Here is a 20,224-nt window from a genome sequence, read left to right on the forward strand (position 1 = left end):
GGTGTGTCCGCTGTGCCGTGCGTGTGATCATTGCTTGTACAGCCCTCTCGCAGTGTCCGGAGCAAGTATGGTGGGTCTGACAAACCGGTGTCAATGTGTTCTTTTTTCCATTTCCAGGAGTGTATCTGATCTTGAGTTGGAATTTGCCGGTATATCTGAAATCATCTAGGGAAACACGAGGCGCAGACTATGTAATACGTATTTTCAGAATAAGTGAGCCTGAGGTACAACATCTATACTCTCGGGATTGTACGTTTTTTGTTACTGGAGTGATAACAACTGCAGTGAACATTACTTCAGAATTCATAGTCCAAACATTTTAGCTCAAGTGAAAATATTTCCGTAACTAAAAGTGAAGGTTACTTACTCCTTTCAAATCATATAATCTCTAAGAGAACTAAATCTTCCTGTAGCACCCGCTGTGTTTCGCATTACTCTATAATGGTCAGATATTGGGCTTAATCTGTTTAAGCACCTTACGTGAACATTGTCCGTTTACCGCAGATACAGTTTAGGCGTCTTTTCCTTGCGATAACACGTGGACCGAAATTTCTAGTACTTGCGCGCCCAGGGAATTGAGTTGGGCTATGAGTCTAAGAACACTGATCTCTTCCCGATAAGCAGACCTCCACACAATCCTAGATGGGGGGTGCTGGTTCCGAACACCTTTCATAATACAGTGTCAGCTGAAAACCACGATTCCTACAAGACTACACGCTAGAGTTCATTTTTACATCATAACACATTTTGTTACTAATGATCGTGAAAAACCACCAACGGAGAGACGCAACGAACATTTCCATTTCGTCTATCTCTCTTAGTAAGCTGATACTTTTTAAAGTCATTTAATTCTAACAATAGGAGTAGTTTCTCAGAGTCCTGACGTTCCGTTCCTTCTCTTGATTGAATGTTTTACGCGACTGAACACTTCTACACCAAAGTCACCAAAAGAAATGTGATGTAGTGGTTCATACACTTTAGTCAAATTCGGTAGAAGTATTCGTCCAGTCCACATCACGACATACAGATTTAGATTTTCCGCGGTTTACTTAAAGCGCTTAAGGTAGATGCTGGAATGGTTTCTATGAAAAGGATACAGCTGGTTATGACATGCACCCCTCTCCTATCCAAGTAAGCGTCCCGTCTTTAATTACTTTGTACTCAGATGAGCAACTGGAGTAGTGCCCTGCAGGTGTGACTGATACAGAACCGTGTCAGTAAATGTAGGAAAACAGCTCGCACCACTGAAATTGCAAAAAGCTGAATTTCTGTATATAATCTACTGCTCATTTGGTTCCTTTTTTAGCCTTAAAATACACCTAACAAGGTCCTTAGTGTTAACGACACTCCCTGTGGGTATTGACACAGGCGAAATCTCCTCGGACTTCAAGAAGACTGTAGCGACTCCAGTCCAAAGAATCCAGGAGCTTACAGGTCTGATTAGTGATTATTACTGAACTATTAATGAATCATGGTTTCAAAGTCCTAATGTCACCTATTTACTATTTACACAAAACGTGATCTTGAGTTCAGAAGAAATGTAGGAATATGTGAGACAATATTAACCCCAATTATTTATGCAATCATATTGCTAGGAGCCCCCGTCGGGCAGACCGTTCACCGGGTTCTCGTCTTTCAATTCGACGCCACTTCGGCGATTTGCAGTCGATGAGGATGATAAGATGACGATGAGGACTGCACCGAAATCAGTCTCTGGGCTGAGAATCGAACCTGGGCCCAGAGGACTGACAACCCGTCACGCTGACCATTCAGCTACCAGGGGCGGACATTAACCCTATGGGCTATATAAGGTTAAAGAAACGCGGAACCTACATATGCAGAATATTGTAGTTTTAGGAATGTGAGCTGGAACACACTGTCTGAAATGCTGGAGGTAGCGGGAGCGAAAGGTTTTCTACGATTTGTACAGAAAGCGGATTGCAGAAATAAAATCGAGGTACATTAAAGGTAAGCAGTGATTAAGAAAGGAATAAGAAAGATTTCTAGTCTATTGTCGGTGTTATTCAGTCTCTACATTGAGCGAGCAATAAGGGAAACAAAGAAGACGAAATGTAAATTTCAATTGAAGAAGTAAAAACATTCACGTTTGCAGCCAACATTGTGTTTCTGTCAGAGACAGGAAGGGACTTGGAAGAGTAGTTGAGAGGAATGAATAATGTCTATAAGAAAGGTTCTGAGGAGAACATGGCATAAAAATGGATAACAGAATTTTGTCGGATTAAATCACTTGATGCTGACGCATTAGTTTAGGTTAGGAGACATGGAAATTAGTGGATGCGCATTGCTATTTGGACAGGAACTGCTGATCGCCGAAGTAGAGTGGATATAAAATACAGTGTAGCTATGTCGATAAGAGCATTTCTGAAGAAATTTGGTAACATCGAATATAAATTTAGCTCTTAGGAAGACTATTCTGAAGATATTTGTCTTGAATGTAGTCTTACACGAAACAGAGACTGTAGAAATGTGGTTCTTTAAAACAATGCTGAAAGTTGGGTAGGTGTGTAACTAGGGAGGAGGTGGTTCAAACCACCGTTTGATTAAAAGAAGTGTTGGAAGGACACATTCAGATTACCGAGCGAGATGGTGCACTGACTAGCGCACTGGACTCGCATTCGGGAGAACGACTGCTCTAACCCGCATTCTGCCACCCTAATTTTTGTTTTATGTGATTTCCCTGAATCGTTTCAGGCAAATGCCTCGGTGGTTCCTTTGAAAAGGCACCGCCAACTTCCTTCTCCATCCTTCCCTAATCCCAGGAAACCGATAACCACGCTGTCTGGTCCCTCCTCCCAAATCAACCATCCAACCATTCTGATTCATGAAGGAATTGTCACTTTGGTATTGGAAAGAAAGTGTATGGTAAAAATGATGGAGGGAGACTAAGTAATCAATATAGTAACCAGGTTCAAATGGGTATAGGTTACAGTAGTTATTTGGAGATGTAGAGACTTCTACATGATAGACTAATGTATAGAGTTGCACCAAACCGGTGTTCAAACTGAAGACCACAGCGGCAAGAAGACGAAGATGTGATACAAACCGATTCGATGTTTCATATCTAACAGGAAGTTTTCGCTGTGGAGCATACAAGGTGAACAAAATAAAACTCGCACAGAAAATATTTAATTTGCAACCCAACTTACTTATTTCATTACCACAGTGAATGTAATACGATGGGTTGTCTGATTTGGAGTACAGCAAATATTTACCGGGACAGGTGATGTAAGTTGGTTTGCCTTTTTTAAGATCCATAAACTATTTTCTGTGTGAGACTTATTTTATCCATCATGTACTGATATTCATCAGCATTTTGACCGTTTTGATGTTATTCTACATATTTTCTTTTCTTGTGCTTATATTTACAATCACTGTGTAATTTTTCCCCGCCCCCAGCCTCTGCCGGGTACTTCAGCGCCAGTTTCACCGTTCTTGGATGCGCCAGAATCCCATTAACCCATCTGTCCTTCTGGTAAGGCTCTCCTGTAGTCTTTTAACATCACCCATTCTTTTTCGTACTTCTCTACTGCGAACTTTACCTGTTCAGTTAATTTTCGACATTCTTGATAGCAACTTATTTGACATGGATGCGGCGAATTTCCGATAGTGCATGTTATATGGTGCATTCCTGACATACACTTTGAGGAACTCGTTCATCATTTCTGTATCAATAGCTGATATCAACAGAGCTACGAGTATTTCACTAAAGAAAGCGTTTTCATCTGGCCAATATGATATGTTCCTTGTTTTGGTCAGGGTATATAATCTTGATTACTGCAGGGCAGGCGAAAGAAAAACAATCATAAAAATATTTCGCGCGCCTTAAGATAGACAACCCAACTTAAGTTCTCTAACGGGGGGCCTTTAAGTCGGATTGCCTGTCTTAAAGTGCTTAAAAATATTTTCCCGTTTCTTTTTCCACACTGTAAATGGACATTGATTTCACTCGCTTTCCAGCAGGCTCGGGTGGCCGAGCGGTTCCAGGCGCTCCAGTCTGGAACCACGCGACCGCTACGGTCGCAGGTTCGAATCCTGCCTCGGGCATGGGTGTGTGTGTTGTCCTTAGGTTAGTTAGGTTTAAGTAGTTCTAAGTTCTAGGGGACTGATGAACTCAGTGCCATAGTGCTCAGAGCCATTTGAACCAGTGGCTCCACAAATGTGACGTTACTTAATTTTACGTGAAGAAGGATCTTATTTTGCTCTCTACTACCTTTCGTCACCTTCATCAGTAGTCCACTTATTCTTAAGTCATATTCAGTACTAAGTATGATGTGTATTACGTTCAAGAACTTGTTTCTAGTCGTTGTTAATTTCGTCCAGAATGGTAGTCGTTTGAGAATCTTGGTGATTTTATCTGTTGCCTTTGAGATTCGCACTGGGAAATTTTCTTTCACTTCATAAATTTCATCTTCTGTGTGCAGCTTCAAGAACATTGGTGACAAACTGCGACCCATGATTATTCCCTTCTTAGTACCAACTTGTTTTTCCTGGCATTCCATTTTTAATACTGCCATTGGCGTTTTGTTGTTCTTTTGGAGTTTTCGTCTGTCGCTATACGTTCAACCTCAATAGTGTAAGGATCTTATTTAAGATGATATTCTGATAGGCTTTCTGTAGTTACACGAGTGACAGGAAAGTATCCCATGTTTTCTCGAGAGTACACAGTGTAACAACTGGTTCTTTCCTCTTCTAAAATCGAACAGTTCTTCTTCTTCTTCTTCGACGCCTTTAGTTTTTCGTCTTATTGTTTTGTTGTTTGTTTGCATGAGTCAACAACAACGTCACCAGCACCCGTACAGTCTCTGCTCGAGATGAACAGGGTTAAAACATACAACAGGCACATATGCTGAGAAAGCTACGTAAGGTCATATTCCCTCTCTCCAGCTCTTCCTCACATTAGCACATACAGTCCTTTTTAACCATACAAAAGTCGAAACCAGCAGTGTGCTTCCCGCTCCTCATTACATGAATTGCATCCACTTAACATGTGTCGCACTGTAATCAGCACGCCACATGCCACCAAACAGGAGACTCTTCGCGTCTGACAAAGAAGTCATGCATCTGGGAATTATGTCTTATTCAAAGACGTATTAAGCAGACCTCATCACTTGTAACTGGCCGGAAAGAGGTGCACCCGGCCTTGATAGTCCCTTTGATTGATCGCAGTTAGTTTTCCGTCTCGACCAGCCACTACTTCTGTCAGTCATGCTGGACCATCTCAGCAATGACGTCCCGACACAAAGAGTGACAGAACACTGGGTTACGCGTGGAAGGGTGCATGTCTCAAATGGCTCTGAGCACTATGGGACTTAACTGCTGAGGTCATCAGTCCCTTAGAACTCAGAACTACTTACACCTACTAACCTAAGGACATCACACACATCCATGACCGAGGCAGGATTCGAACCTGCGACCGTAGCATTCGCGCGGTTCCAGACTGTAGCGCCTAGAACCGCACGGCCACTCCAGCCAGCTGTGCATGTCTCTTTGGCTGCAGTATCAGATAGCCCGTTTCCACAAATTCAAATGTGTTCTGGTATCCAGCGGAATTACACCTCCTTCCCAGGTGTTTGTGGGGTGTGCGTACTGTAAGACGTTCGATACACACACCATCAGATTATTTGACTTGTTGCTCTAACGAAGTAGGCGAGTGTCAGCAATATGTCTCGTGGTCTTATCGTGGCGTGTTTGTCTTCTGCCGTTAGGTCAGACGACAGAAATGCCACTTGCACGCTTAGAGTAGCAGACTGATGGTGACCAACTTTAAACAGAACGTGATTAATTTTCACACACATTTATTAAAATAATAAAAAGCGTAGATATTACGTAACTTGATTCTGGATGGTGTTTACAACTGACAATCTGAAGTTCCTGTGGTCTTGGTACGTTAATCTTATTCTCTGATACTTGACAAAGTATCTATAGATTTATCTTCATGGCTGTGTGCAGGAATATGACAATCATCTTAGGTGCAGACTGAAACTTGACTATAGACTAATGTAGACTGACTAATCGGAGGTCTGTACACTCTTTATAATACCTCTCGCGTTCAAGTATCACTGCACGAGTGTGATCCGCGAGGAGAAAAGGTTCTACGTAAGCAGCAATCTCATAGGCTGCGTTACATATTAATACGCGGATCGGCGGAAGCAGAATTTGGTCCGTCTCCAAGGCAGCGCCATCTCGTAGTGCGGAGACGGACGAGCGCTGCGCCTGCGCTGTTGTGCTTAGCGGGGCGCGCTCTAGTGGGAAAATTGTGTACGCGCTGACTACGCGCAACTATGTACACAACAGTTGTCAACTGCACAATTGTGTCCTGTTTGTTGTGGGTGATTTTTAATGTGCTAGACGGTCTCCAGACCGAAACGGTCAGCGCATATCAGTAATTTCAAAGCATAATCACGTTTCATATGAACCACAACTTTATGAACTGCACAGAGTTCAGCAGGAAATACAGGAAACTCTATGAGATTCGGAGTTTTCGGGAGAAACGGTAGAACAGGCAGTACTGTCCCCGTGTTTGGACCCATCAATATATACTACGGTAAAATCACGGTGCTCAGTTAAAATGGTAAAAAAATCATAAAAACATAGTCTGTAGTGGATTGTTTATTGTGTACTATCAAGTATAACATTACCCTGGACTTCATTAACAACTAGAGCGGTGCCTTGTATCATCCAAGCATCGGTATGTTTATTACAGCCATTCCTAGGTCCATTAAATGGTACTTTGCTCATACACCGAAAGGTTGCGTCCCTCTTGGACGATTGCCGTAAAGTCGTTCCACGGTTGCACCCACATTAATAGCCAGAGAGAGAGGCAGGGAGGTTGGAAGCGAACGCAGCTTCATTGCTTGTTTAGCCACAAGGAACATCCGCCCAGCAGATAGTGGAGCGTAAGCTTGGTAGGCTCCTGCGGCCAGTCGGATGCACTCGTGATGCATGTAGTCCAGTACATACAGTTGTGTCGGACGTGCGGATGCGCAGACTGTACAACCATAATCCAGACGACAGCACACGACGCTGCCATAAAATCGCAGACGCTGGCTCTGTCTGCGGCCTATTTCTTTCCATTGAAACTATAATGTCCAGCTTTTAAGGGCACTAATTTTCAGTTCCCTGTGAAACGACAGTCAACTCCTTTTTCTATCAAATAGGACGCCCCGGAAACACACCAAGTCCTTAAAATGCAATTCAGTATTCCGCAGCCTCAGTTCAGGGGTGTAATCAAAGTACGATTACGATTAAGGTTGAGACACACAGTTGACTGGGGACATAAATTGAAACCCGCCCTATTAGTTCGTTCTGCCACTCTCTTAAGCGTCAGCTGTGATTGAAAAGAGGAAAATGTGGGGCTAGAAGTGGAGCACAAATGGAGAAATCCACAAATGATTAACATCGCAGAGACTCCTCACCGCGAACGATGTGTTAGTGATCGCTATCGCAATTGCGTACGAAGTCGCGGTTGAAACCCTACCTTCAGGGTTGTTGTGATAAAGAGGGAGCTTATCGGAAAGAGCACTCCAGTCTCCATACCTAAAATGTCGCTCAACAAGAAAGGACCACGGAGAATCCGAGATACGATTTCGAAATGGCCAGTCGTACTATGGACAGATGATACGGTGTGCACGAAGTGTCCTATGTATTTTCACTGTCCAAAAAGACTGACAATAGCTGTTTCTTTCATACGAATGTCTCCTGTATACCCATCCTCCAGTAGAATTAGGCTGTCAAGAATGGCACCAAATCTTCTGAATCCACTTTGTAAACTGCCTATGTGATACCTAGTTTTGAGAGGCCAAACAAAGCAGAGGTTATAGGCCTCTTAATTGTTGGATTTGAAATGTCTCCATTTCCTGTATCTAACATCGCGACAGGCATGCTAATCTGGAAATGGACTCATGGAGGATGTTGCGACGTAAAAGTACCACGCCATGACCTGTGCTACCACAACGGATGTGAATTTCTGGACTCCATTGTCTCATCTGTCATCTAATTTTCATGATATCGTTTTCCCAGAGATAATCATTTCTGATATCCATCTTGTTTGCGCCAATATTCACAAAGCCCTTCCTTAAGCTCCTCCAACGTTTGTTCCTTACTGAATCCATCCATAGTGCTTAGAGCCATCTTGAGCCAAGTGAGATACATAAACTTTCCCAGCTGCTTCAAGAACATGATTTTTCGGCGCACCAGAAGTATGTAGACCTCAAATGACTCAACGAAAAGATCAGTGTATGTTGTTCAAGAGTTCTATAAGTAACATCATTCGTAAGCATTTCTATGTTTTTTTTATTATCCCTCGAATTGTGCAAATAGTGACATTCACTTCACCCAAAACTGAAAAATACCTGAGCCATCAATTGGATATGTCCATGTATTTATAGAAGACTAAATACCGCTAATACAGCTACATATATAATACGAAAAAAACGGTGTTAAATACATGCAAATGGTAATTCGTAATATACATCATATCAGGGTTTCTTTCCCTTCCGTTCTTGTATATATGGAATGCCGAGACTATGACCGCTTAAATCTCTTCGTGTGCTCTTTAATCATTCTAAGGTTTAGTCTGCTGTTCCCACAGCAGTAATACACAGAGGACTGTAGTACATTTCTAAACTCTTGACTTAATTTTTGTTCTTGATCCTTTGTAAATAGGCTTCCGCTGGATAGTTACGTTGTATCTTTTAGAACGTTTCAAATGAAGTTCTTGAACATCCCCTTTCAGCAGTCATGCAGTCTTCTTTCGCACGAGAGTTTGTCAGTCTCCTATGTAGATTTCCTGTATTTCCTCATTATCATACCAATGAACCAAAGTCTGCTACTTGCTTTCACAGACCCAAAAATTGCCACAACTCGGTATTTGTACGAGCTGAAAAATTCAGTGACACTTTTACGTTGTGGCCATCACGCACGACCTTCCTGCTTTTTGTAAAACCACAACTAAATATTTGTAAACATGTAACGCAAGCTGCTAGACTTTTAAACTATACCAAGATCGGACTGGATGCTCGTGCAGCTCCTTTGCAACACTACTTCAGTACACATAACATTAGTCCACGAAAGTCTCAGGTTACTGTTAAAATCGTCTGACAGTTCGTGAACGTATGAACAGCAAGGGGTCCCAACGCACTTTCCTGGAACATTTACTTCTACATCCATCGATTAACTCTCCATCGAAACGGATATCCTGTGTCCTCCCTGACGAGATATCCAAGCTCCAGTCCTAAATTCTATTTGATATCACATACAAGTATGCTCGTATGATCGTACGTTTCTTAACAGGGATTGGGGTTGCAGATCCTAATGCTTTTTACAACAATGGGTTCTGCATTCTCCTGAGTGTCTTGATCAATGGCCTTAGGAACATCATACGAGAAAAGCGTGAATTGGATTTCCAAAGACCGATTTTGTCGAGATCCGCAGTGAATAGCATAATGGATGTCATTCTGTTTGAGATACCTCAATAATTTTGAGCTCCTAATGTGCTCAACGACTGTATAAGAGATGGTTGTCGAACATAGTAGAAGGTAATTTTGTAGATGATTTCCTCTACTCTTCTTGTAGAAGATAGTGATATGTGCTTTGTTCCAAATACTAGGTTTTTGACTGAGGAACAAAAGCTGTCATTTTTTTTCGAATCATTACGTAAGCCAGAGGATATCTCGACGTCCAATTCTGTGTACGATCTTAGAAGATTTGAATCATCGTCGAATTTCAGCGATTTAATCTGTTTCTTAATTGCACTGACACTAATGCCTATACAGAATGATTTTTATCCACCGTGTACAAACTCTAGGGATTAATCGAGAAGATGACACGGAACAAAAGGGCTAATGAACTTATGTCCGGAAGTGCATGGTTTCCGCGCTAGAGACCGTTTATTCAATCATACATTGTTAGAGAGACTGCGGTGTAATACAAGCTGTACCATGCAGCCACAGCTACAGTATGTATTGAACATGGATTCCAGCATCAACTCGTGCGTGTACTCGCCGTTGCATGTTCTGTCCCACAGGTTGACGTCGGCCAGGCTGCGTGCGAACAGTGTCAAAGGCAGCATGAATACGCTGCTCCAGTGTCTCCACATCTGGAATTGGCTCTGCATACACGATACTTTTGAGATGGCCCCATAACGATAACTAACAAGGGTTGAGTTCCAGTGAACGATTAGGCTACGCAATTGGACCCCTCGTCCGGAACATCGACCAGGGAAGATACTCCTGAGATGCGTCCGGACGTTAACGCGATGTGGGCTGGAATACTATAGTAGACACATAACCCTTCGGGTCATCAATGGCACATTTTCCAACCCGCAAGAAACGCCGGTTGTTCAGGCTGTTAGGCGACGTGGAAGGAAGTCTGGTCCCAACAGAAGGTCGCCAATCATCTCGGCCCACACATTCCAGCTGCACCGACGCAGACCATTCGCTGTCACCATACCATGGAGGTTCTGTATACTATTTCACACATGAATGTTGTGAAGGCTGAATATACCACTTCGCTTAAAGGTGGCCTCGTCTATGAATAGGAAGGATCTACATCTACATCCGTACTCCGCAAGCCACCTGACGGTGTGTGGCGGAGGGTACCCTGAGTACCTCTATCGGTTCTCCCTTCTATTCCAGTCTCGTATTGTACGTGGAAAGAAGGATTGTCGGTATGCTTCAGTGTGGGCTCTAATCTCTCTGATTTTATCCTCATGGTCTCTTCGCGAGATATACGTAGGAGGGAGCAATATACTGCTTGACTCTTCGGTGAAGGTATGTTCTCGAAACTTTAACAAAAGCCCGTACCGAGCTACTGAGCGTCTCTCTTGCAGAGTCTTCCACTGGAGTTTATCTATCATCTCCGTAACGCTTTCGCAATTACTAAATGATCCTGTAACGAAGCGCGGTGCTCTCCGTTGGATCTTCTCTATCTCTTCTATCAACCCTACCTGGTGCGGATCCCACACTGCTGAGCAGTATTCAAGCATTGGGCGAACAAGCGTACTGTAACCTACTTCCTTTGTTGTCGGATTGCATTTCCTTAGGATTCTTCCAATGAATCTCAGTCTGGCATCTGCTTTACCGACGATCAACTTTATATGATCATTCCATTTTAAATCACTCCTAATGCGTACTCCCAGATAATTTATGGAATTAACTGCTTCCAGTTGCTGACCTGCTATTTTGTAGCTAAATGATAAGGGACCTATCTTTCTATGTATTCGCATTACATTACACTTGTCTACATTGAGATTCAATTGCCATTCCGTGCACCATGCGTCAATTCGCTGCAGATCCTCCTGCATTTCAGTACAATTTTCCATTGTTGCAATCTCTCGATACACCACAGCATCATCTGCAAAAAGCCTCAGTGAACTTCCGATGTCATCCACCAGGTCATTTATGTATATTGTGAATAGCAACGGTCCTATGACACTCCCCGGCGGCACACCTGAAATCACTCTTACTTCGGAAGACTTCTCTCCATTGAGAATGACATGCTGCGTTCTGTTATCTAGGAACTCTTCAATCCAATCACACAATTGATCTGATAGTCCGTATGCTCTTACTTTGTTCATTAAACGACTGTGGGGAACTGTGTCAAACGCCTTGCGGAAGTCAAGAAACACGGCATCTACCTGTGAACCCGTGTCTAAGGCCCTCTGAGTCTCGTGGACGAATAGCGCGAGCTGGGTTTCACACGACCGTCTTTTTCGAAACCCATGCTCATTCCTACAGAGTAGATTTCTAGTCTCCAGAAAAGACATTATACTCGAACATTATATGTGTTCCAAAATTCTCAACTGATCGACGTTAGAGATATAGGTCTATAGTTCTGCACATCTGTTCGACGTCCCTTCTTGAAAACGGGGATGACCTGTGCCCTTTTCCAATCCTTTGGAACGCTTCGCTCTTCTAGAGACCTACGGTACACCGCTGCAAGAAGGGGGCAAGTTCCTTCGCGTACTCTGTGTAAAATCGAACTGGTATTCCATCAGGACCAGCGGCCTTTCCTCTGGCACAAATCCCTGAATCGTGGTTGTCTGTTGAAGAAACCAGTGACAAAACTGCTCACGACGTGGAAATTCTGTCGCTAGCAAGCCCTGCACCCGCTGTAAGCGATAAGGGTAGTAACAATTGTCACGGAGAATGTTCCACACGGTCGTCTGGTTTACCCTCTACTGGCGGGCCAACTGCCTGCTACTGACAAGGCAGTCAGCTTACACAGAGTTAACCAAATTTTCCTCGACGACTAGCGTTCGAACATTTCGGGTACGTCGTTTAAGGCTTCCTTCTTCTTGAAACAACCCCGTCGCAGACAAACGGTGAAACACTGTTACCAAATTTAATGTTGTAGTTGTTGTCATCGGGGCAGGTCACATGGTACATCAAGGCGGACTCAATTTGTGATATTACTGTTTCTTTATGCAAACACGTACCAAAAGGAAGAGTTCCAAGATAATTTTATTGATACATCCTTGCTGTCCACCGCCCATTGTCATTTGCCGTTCCGTAAGTAATGTCGGTAAGCTCTCGATTCGAGTAAAGAATCATTGTGTACAACGCTGTATCACATCAACGAGCAAGAGAAGTGAATCGGACCCAATATTACCAATTAGTAGGGCAGGAGAGGGCGTTAGAGAATGACGTATCAGGAAGAGTACTATCCTCCAGTAGGAAACCAAGCGTAAGGTAACTGTGCCTGCATGCTACAGCGCTTATTAGACCGCATTCTCTGTAACAAAGGGTGATTGAATGAATGGTGTCTAGCGCGAAAACCATGTATTTACGGACGTAAGTTCATTATGCCTTTTATCTCCACATCCCCTCATCGATCAATCGGCCTGTATAAATTATATTTGCAGTGGTGTAATAATTAAACTGGACTGTAATCCTGATTCTTACTTTGTAAAAAAAAGAAAAAGAGGCTGCATATAAAATCAGCACGTTCCTTCAGCGGCAAAGCTATTTAACACAAAATTTTCCATTATGTTTGAAAGGCAGCAGTCAATCCACATTTCATACCATTTTGTGGCTTCAAAATTTTGGGGTTTTATGAAGATCTGCAGAATGTCTTCTCACTTTCAAAACCGTGTAATACACTACTGGAAATTAAAATTGCTACACCATGAAAAAATTCAGAAGATAAAACTGGTATTCATTGGACAAATATATATACTAGAACTGACATGTGATTACATGTTGCTTTTTTATTCCTGTCTTTGATCACAATATGATTCTTTTGACGATGATCGGTTTCAGTCCGTAATGACCATCCTCAGATCTTTCTTACACCATGTGATTACATTTTCACGCAGTTTGGGTGCATAGATCCTGAGAAATCAGTAACCAGAACAACCACCTCTGGCCGTAATAACTGCCTTGATACGCCTGGGAATTGAGTCAGACAGAGCTTGGATGGCGTGTACAGGTACAACTGACCATGCAGCTTCAACACGATACCACAGCTCATCAAGAGTAGTGACTGATATCTTGTGATGAAAAAGTTGTTCGGCCACCATTGACCAGACGTTTTCAGTTGGTGAGAGATCTGGAGAACGTACTGACCAGGGCAGCAGTCGAACATTTTCTGTATCCAGAAAGGCCCGTGCAGGACCTTCAACATGCGGTCGTGGATTATCCTGCTGAAGTGTATATTTCGCAGGGATCGAATGAAGGGTAGAGCCATGGGTCGTAACATATCTGAAATGTAACGTCAACTGTTCAATGTGCCGTCAATGCGAACAAGAGGTGACCGAGACGTGTAACCAATGGCACCCTATACCATCACGCCGGGCGATACGCCACTATGGCGAGGACGAATACACGCTTCCAATGTGCGTTCACGACGATGTCGCCAAACACGGATGCGACCATCATGATGCTGAAAACAGAACCTGGATTCATACGAAAAAATCACGTTTTGCCATTCGTGCACTCAAGTTCGTCTTTGAGTACACCACCGCAGGCGCTTATGTCTGTGATGCAACGTCAAGGATAACCGTAGCCATCATCGCCGAGCTGATAGACCATGCTGCTGTCGTCGAACTGTACGTGCACATGGTTGTTGTCTTGCATAAGTCCCTCATCTGTTGACTCAGGGATCGATACGTGGCTGCACGATCCGTTACAGCCATGCAGATTGGACTGCTAGTGATACGAGGCCATTGGGACCCAGCACGGCGTTCCGTATTACACTCTTGAACTCACCGATTTCATAGTCTGCTAACAGTCATTGGATCTCGACCAACGCGAGCAGCAATGTCGCAAAAACGATAAACCGCAATCACGATAGGCTACAATCCGACCTTTATCAAAGTCGGAAACGTGATTGTATGCATTTCACCTCCTTACACGAGGCATCACAACAACGTTTTACCAGACAACGCCGGTCAGCTGCTGTTTGTGTATGAGAAATCGGGTGGAAACTTTTTTCATGTCATCACGTTGTAGGTGTCGCCACCGTGCCAACCTTGTGTGAATGGTCTGAAACGCTAATCATTTGCATATCACAACATCTTCTTCCTGTCGGTTAAATTTCGTGTCTGTAGTACGTCATCGTCGTGGTGTAGCAATTTTAATAGCCAGTAGTGTATTTGGCATGGTGGAAAATCACTCTGGGCACGGAAATCGAGTGTGTTTTGTTTTCACTTTTTGTTTCATTTAATATTCATCATACTATGTACCTGTATCCAACCGTTCTAAACATGAACTACCAGTGGTTTCAATGAATGTGGATGTAATTATAGACGCATGCAACTGGGTGGAAGGTGGAACTTATTGGTTTGGCTTTGTGGCAGAGCCCCGGGAACGTGAGCTGAAATTTCGAAGTTAGCATGAGGCGCCACTACTTGGGAGGGTTGATGAGGGGACGGGGGGGGGGGGAGGGGGCGAGGGAGCCTTAGCTGCAGGAGATTTGATGCGCTCTCTCTCGCGATTGGCTCTTTGAGCCACACGCGACGGAGGCGTACGGTGAAATTTTAGCCGTTGAGCTAATGGGAAATTTTTAAGGAAGAGAAAACGCACACGTCTGGCTTGTCTTCTGACTGAAGGAGATGCCTTATGCCACGAAAGAGCTCGTCTTACTGATCGGTGAGTTCGCTCCTTCACGTTTTTTAGTCTGTACTCAGAAGCTAGGCGGACTAGTTTTAGAACCTAAGTTGGAAGTTTTCGACGAGAGCTAGCCCAGGCTTTTCAAACTGCGAACTACCTAGAACGAGATTTTCCCTCTGCAGTGGAGTGTGGGCTGATATGAAACTTACTGGCAGATTAAAACTGTGTGCCGGACCGAAACTCGAACTCAGGACCTTTGCCTTCGCGGGCAAGTGCTCTACCACGTGAGCTATCCAAGCACGACTAACTTCCCGTCCTCACAGCTTTACTTATGCCAGTACCTCGTCTCCTACCTTCCAAACTTTACAGAAGCTATCATGGAGGACGGGGGGCTAGTCATGCTTGGGTAGCTCAGATGGCTGCCGGCACGGTAGCTCAGCGTGTTCGGTCAGAGGGTTAGCAGCCATCTGTAATAAAAAAAAGAACTTAGTAAATCGATCAACAACGAACTTAAGAGGATGTCTTAGGACGTCCGCCCCGAGCAGATGCAACGAACTAAAACGAACAAAATAAGCCGGCACGATAGCTCAGCATGTTCGGTCAGAGAGCCGGTTGGCCTCTGTAATAAAAGAACTGAGTGGAAGGATCAACAAACGAACTTGAAGGGATGTCATGTGACTTCCGCAACGACCAAACAAAACGATCAACAACGAACAAAATGAGGAAAAATAAAGATGGTAGAGCACTTGCACGTGAAGTCAAAATTCCTGAGTTCGAGTCTCGGTCCGTCACACAGTTTTAATCTGCCAGGAAGCTACGAACTACCTGTAACTTTAAAGTCATTCGTTTTGGTTTTTAATTTTGCTAATTCAGGTCAGGCGGAAATTCTTCTTTACCCGATCACGAGTCACCTCATGCATCGTGATCCTGATTATATGTTCATGTCTCCTTTTCGCTGTGAAGTGTAATCCACTTTGACAACTAAGCTTCGGCTGGGAAACGGTAAATGTAATCTTCGCTTATTCCGTGAATGTCTAATATATTGCATGTGAGTGTTACGCACTTCCATGTTATGCTCCTGACACACACTAATCCTTCCTGGGACCGAGGAGTTAGAATATTTATGCGTGATCCATATTTATGTTTAGGAGTACTCTTGCTTTTGTACATAAGTAATTCATTAATTTATTTAGTTAAAATCCTTCCCAGTGCGCATTCCAGCACTCCTTCTTTCGTCCTGTTATAATTGACTTACAAATCCTCTAAGAAAAAGTTTCTAGGAGAGAATATAATTCAATCCCTGATCGGTCACTCAATTCCGGTAGCTGGATTCCCGTTTGCGTTTTTCTTGAGATGAAAACCAGGTCTAAAATCACATAATATTTCTGGAACTTCAGACTACTTTGCATTCAGGGGGAGGCAGAGAATGTCAAGCACCATACTTGTTCAATAGAAAGCTCGCTGCAATTAGAGTTCTTTGTTATAGAGCGAAAAGTCTTTCTATGAGAGATACAAATACCAGTACATAGAGGTTTTATAAAGTCAATAAACAGGGGGCCACCCTGTTACGTTGTACACATTAAAAAAAGGAAGAAGAAAAATGTGAGGGTACTTCACCCCGCTATTGTCTCTCAAAGATGGGAAAACTCCACCGCGTTATGCTGGAGCCCATTTTACATCGTAGAGAACACGAGCTAAAATGCAACAGTGAACAGGAATTCACTCTGGTCAAAACGGCGTCACTGAACGACATTCGATTGCTCGCTTGCGGTCGCTCCCGTTACGCTGATGGTAGGTCTTTTCTTTTAGCGCACTATTAAACAAATTTCAAGTCGTCTTCGTTGTTGCTGAGTTCCGTGTGCGATGGGATGGTCCAAAGAGAATGTAATGTTGCTTATAGAAGAATACAGACCTCATAAGTGCTTCAGGGATCAAATGTTCCCACAGCACAGATACCGAAGGGAACGAAATATGATTCTTAAATGTTGCCGAAACGCTGAGATGTCCTACTGGTGCGTGAGAAAGCCAATAGATGCATTAGAGGCTTGCATTATGCGGGATAACAATAAATAAGTACAAGCTTTGTTAATCTCTTTAGTAAAAAGGGAAAGCACAAAAATATGTACCTACAGTGCTGTTTAAAATTAAAAATATACATAGCCTACGTTCATGGCATCTGTAATAACATGGCTGATCTATAACTTTTAAGACAGAGATTTCTAATGAAAGATAAAGATGGTTTCTCTGGAATCACATTATCTGTCCTCTAATAAACTATATAGTAAATTTGATCAAGTAGCCTATTTGAGAGGTCGAATGACTATTTCACATCTCATTAATCACATTTTACTGATATTTTTTCCCTTAATCGTATTTTAATAAAATCCTTGAAGCGCATCGCATGTGTCACTGCAGGCATCAGAAACTGCCTGGTATACAGCAGCTGTTGATATGCGGAACAGTCATCCACGGCTCCCAATAACCAAAGCGTAGATACTAACTTTGCTGCAGGTTACGTTGGTCCTCGGTAATTACTCATCTGCTTTTAAATTTCCACCCCAGTTGTTCTGAGCTACCCAGCGAAAAGCGTCAACCGTCATATGTGCAAGTTTTGGACTAATTGTAAGCAAAAGCTGTAGATGCAGTTCAGTGTTAAGTACACTGCATCCACACAAGCTGAGACACCTATACTGTTTATTTGCTACACCATTTTGGTTACTTCTCCAAAGATAGTGTGCTCGCTGTGCAAAACAGTGCTTTCTGAATATCAAAGTTCTGCATGATGGTTCTAACTATGCAGTGTATGCCAATTATTTGAGCCCAACAACAGTAACGGGACGGTCGTAACCTTTGTTCGATGTATTTTCTTTCTTTTCCGCCAATGCAAACGCTTTTTCACATATGTGAGCGAACGAAAGTGAACACTGGCGAACTGTCTGCGACTACATATTCGCTTCAATGTAAAGGGATCTTTATAGCTATGCCTGAGGCAAAATCTACTGGTGCCCAAAATTAAAGCAACAAACGGAAATCTTTCAAGATTGCTTTTATTTTGCCACAAAACAGTGTAAACAGTTGATAGTAAATCAGAAACAACGTAAATAATCAAGAACGTTACCAAATGGAAAGTGCATAACGGTGTATAAAAATCTGTTAGTTTTTTCTATCTTAACGGAATTGTACCCACATTCCGACAACTGGTTAATGTGTTCGGTGTGAGGTGTGCCACAGCAATACAGTCCTGATGATGGCGGGACACGCTGTGAATAACCTCATCAATCTCATGTTGAGGCAGTAGCGCCCATTCCTCCTCCAGAGATTCTCGCAAGTCTTGGAGAGTGATTGGTGGACGTGACGTGACGCACTTTGTCTCCCTAATGCTTCCCAGACGTGCTCTATGGGATTCAGATCGGGAGAGCCAGCAGGCAACGCTATACATGTATACATCTTCCGTTTCCAAGAAAACATCAGCCACCTGTGCTCTGAAACTTCCTGGCAGATTAAAACTGTGTGCTGGACCGAGACTCGAGCTCGGGACCTTTGCCTTTCGCGGGCAAGTGCTCTACCATCTGAGCTACCCAAGCACGACTCACACAACGTCCACACAGCCTTACTTCTGCCAGTATCTCGTCTCCTATCTTCCAAACTTTACAGAAGCTCTCCTACGAACCCTGCAGAACTAGCAATCCTGAAAGAAATGATATTGCCGAGAAATGGCTTAGCCACAGCTTGGGAGATGTTTCCAAATTGAGATTTTCAGTCTGCAGCGGAGTGTGTTCTGATATGAAACTTCCTGACAGATTAAAACTGTGTGCCGGACCGTCAAGTTAGGAAGGTAGGAGAAGAGGTACTGGCAGAAGTAAGGCTGTGTGAATGTGGAGTGAGTCGTGCTTGGGTAGCTCAGATGGTAGAGCACTTGCCCGCGAAACGCAAAGGTCCCGAGTTGGAGTCTCGGTCTGGCATACAGTTTTAATCAGCCAGGAAGTTTCATATCAGTCCACACTCCACTGCAGACTGAAAATCTCATTCTGACACCCGTGATCTGTTCGGTCGAGCATTGTCATCTATCAGTACGAAGTCTGGGCGTACAGCACCTCGCAACCGCCGCACATGAGGTCCCAAGTTATCGTCACGATACCTGACACCACTTGCACCTTGCCTGTACACCCGTACAATTTCATAAAGAGGGTTCGAGTGCTCAACATAATCACTGCCCACGTTCTTAGGGATCATCCACCATATCAGTCTCCTTCCACAATTTTTGGGTCCAGAAACCGTGTTCCATGTTACCTCCAGATGAGAATCCGTCGAGAATCACTCTCCACACCAGATACGGGCTCATCTGTGAAAAGAATACTGGCTCACTATTCAACCGTGACACGTTGACGACTACCTGTCTAAGGACATTTGATTATGCTGTTTTCTTTTAACCCCTTTCCTGTTAATGTGCCTTTTATAGTGTTGTTCTTTTTAGTTGCTGTTTTAACCTTGTGCCTCGCAGTGGATTCATAACTTAGTCTGGGCGCTAATGACCACTGTAGTTGTGCGCCCTAAAACCACAAAAAAAAGACTGCACTCTACAGACGTTCCCTTTTGTGAAGACGTGTCACAGGTGTACTTACAGCAGGTCGTCTGTACACCGTTTGCCTCGACACAACACTTTAAGTTGATGTCAGATGCCAGTTGCCGTGCTGTATTAAGGCTATACGGTCGTGTCCTTACAGCCATATAACGGTCCACTTTTTCTGGTACCACACGTGTCGGATCTTGCCTCGGCTTTGGGATACACTTTCTGTCTCTTTAATCAGAAAGGTTCAAATTAAGGCATAGAGTCACATCAGTTTGAGACTGTCCTGCTTCCATTTGTTCTTTGGCACTGCAACACAGACAGTCGGTTAGGCATCTTCTGTGTGCCATAATGCACCATCTGCGACTGTGCGATGTGGAACTACCCTGCAAACACGGACCCACTTAATAGATGCCCTTACATCATTGTTGGCGTGGTTGTCCGTTTACCGGAATGCCAAATTCCGTTCAGAACACGATCGTGCGGCATCTATTGATAGTCGGTATGTTTATATCGTGAATTAGACACAGTCGGTACGATTATATCGTGAATTAGACACAGGACCGAGAAATAGCGATTTGCTGCT

Source organism: Schistocerca gregaria, chromosome 3 (genome assembly GCF_023897955.1).
Source record: "Schistocerca gregaria isolate iqSchGreg1 chromosome 3, iqSchGreg1.2, whole genome shotgun sequence".
NCBI classification, from domain to species: Eukaryota; Metazoa; Arthropoda; class Insecta; order Orthoptera; family Acrididae; genus Schistocerca; species Schistocerca gregaria.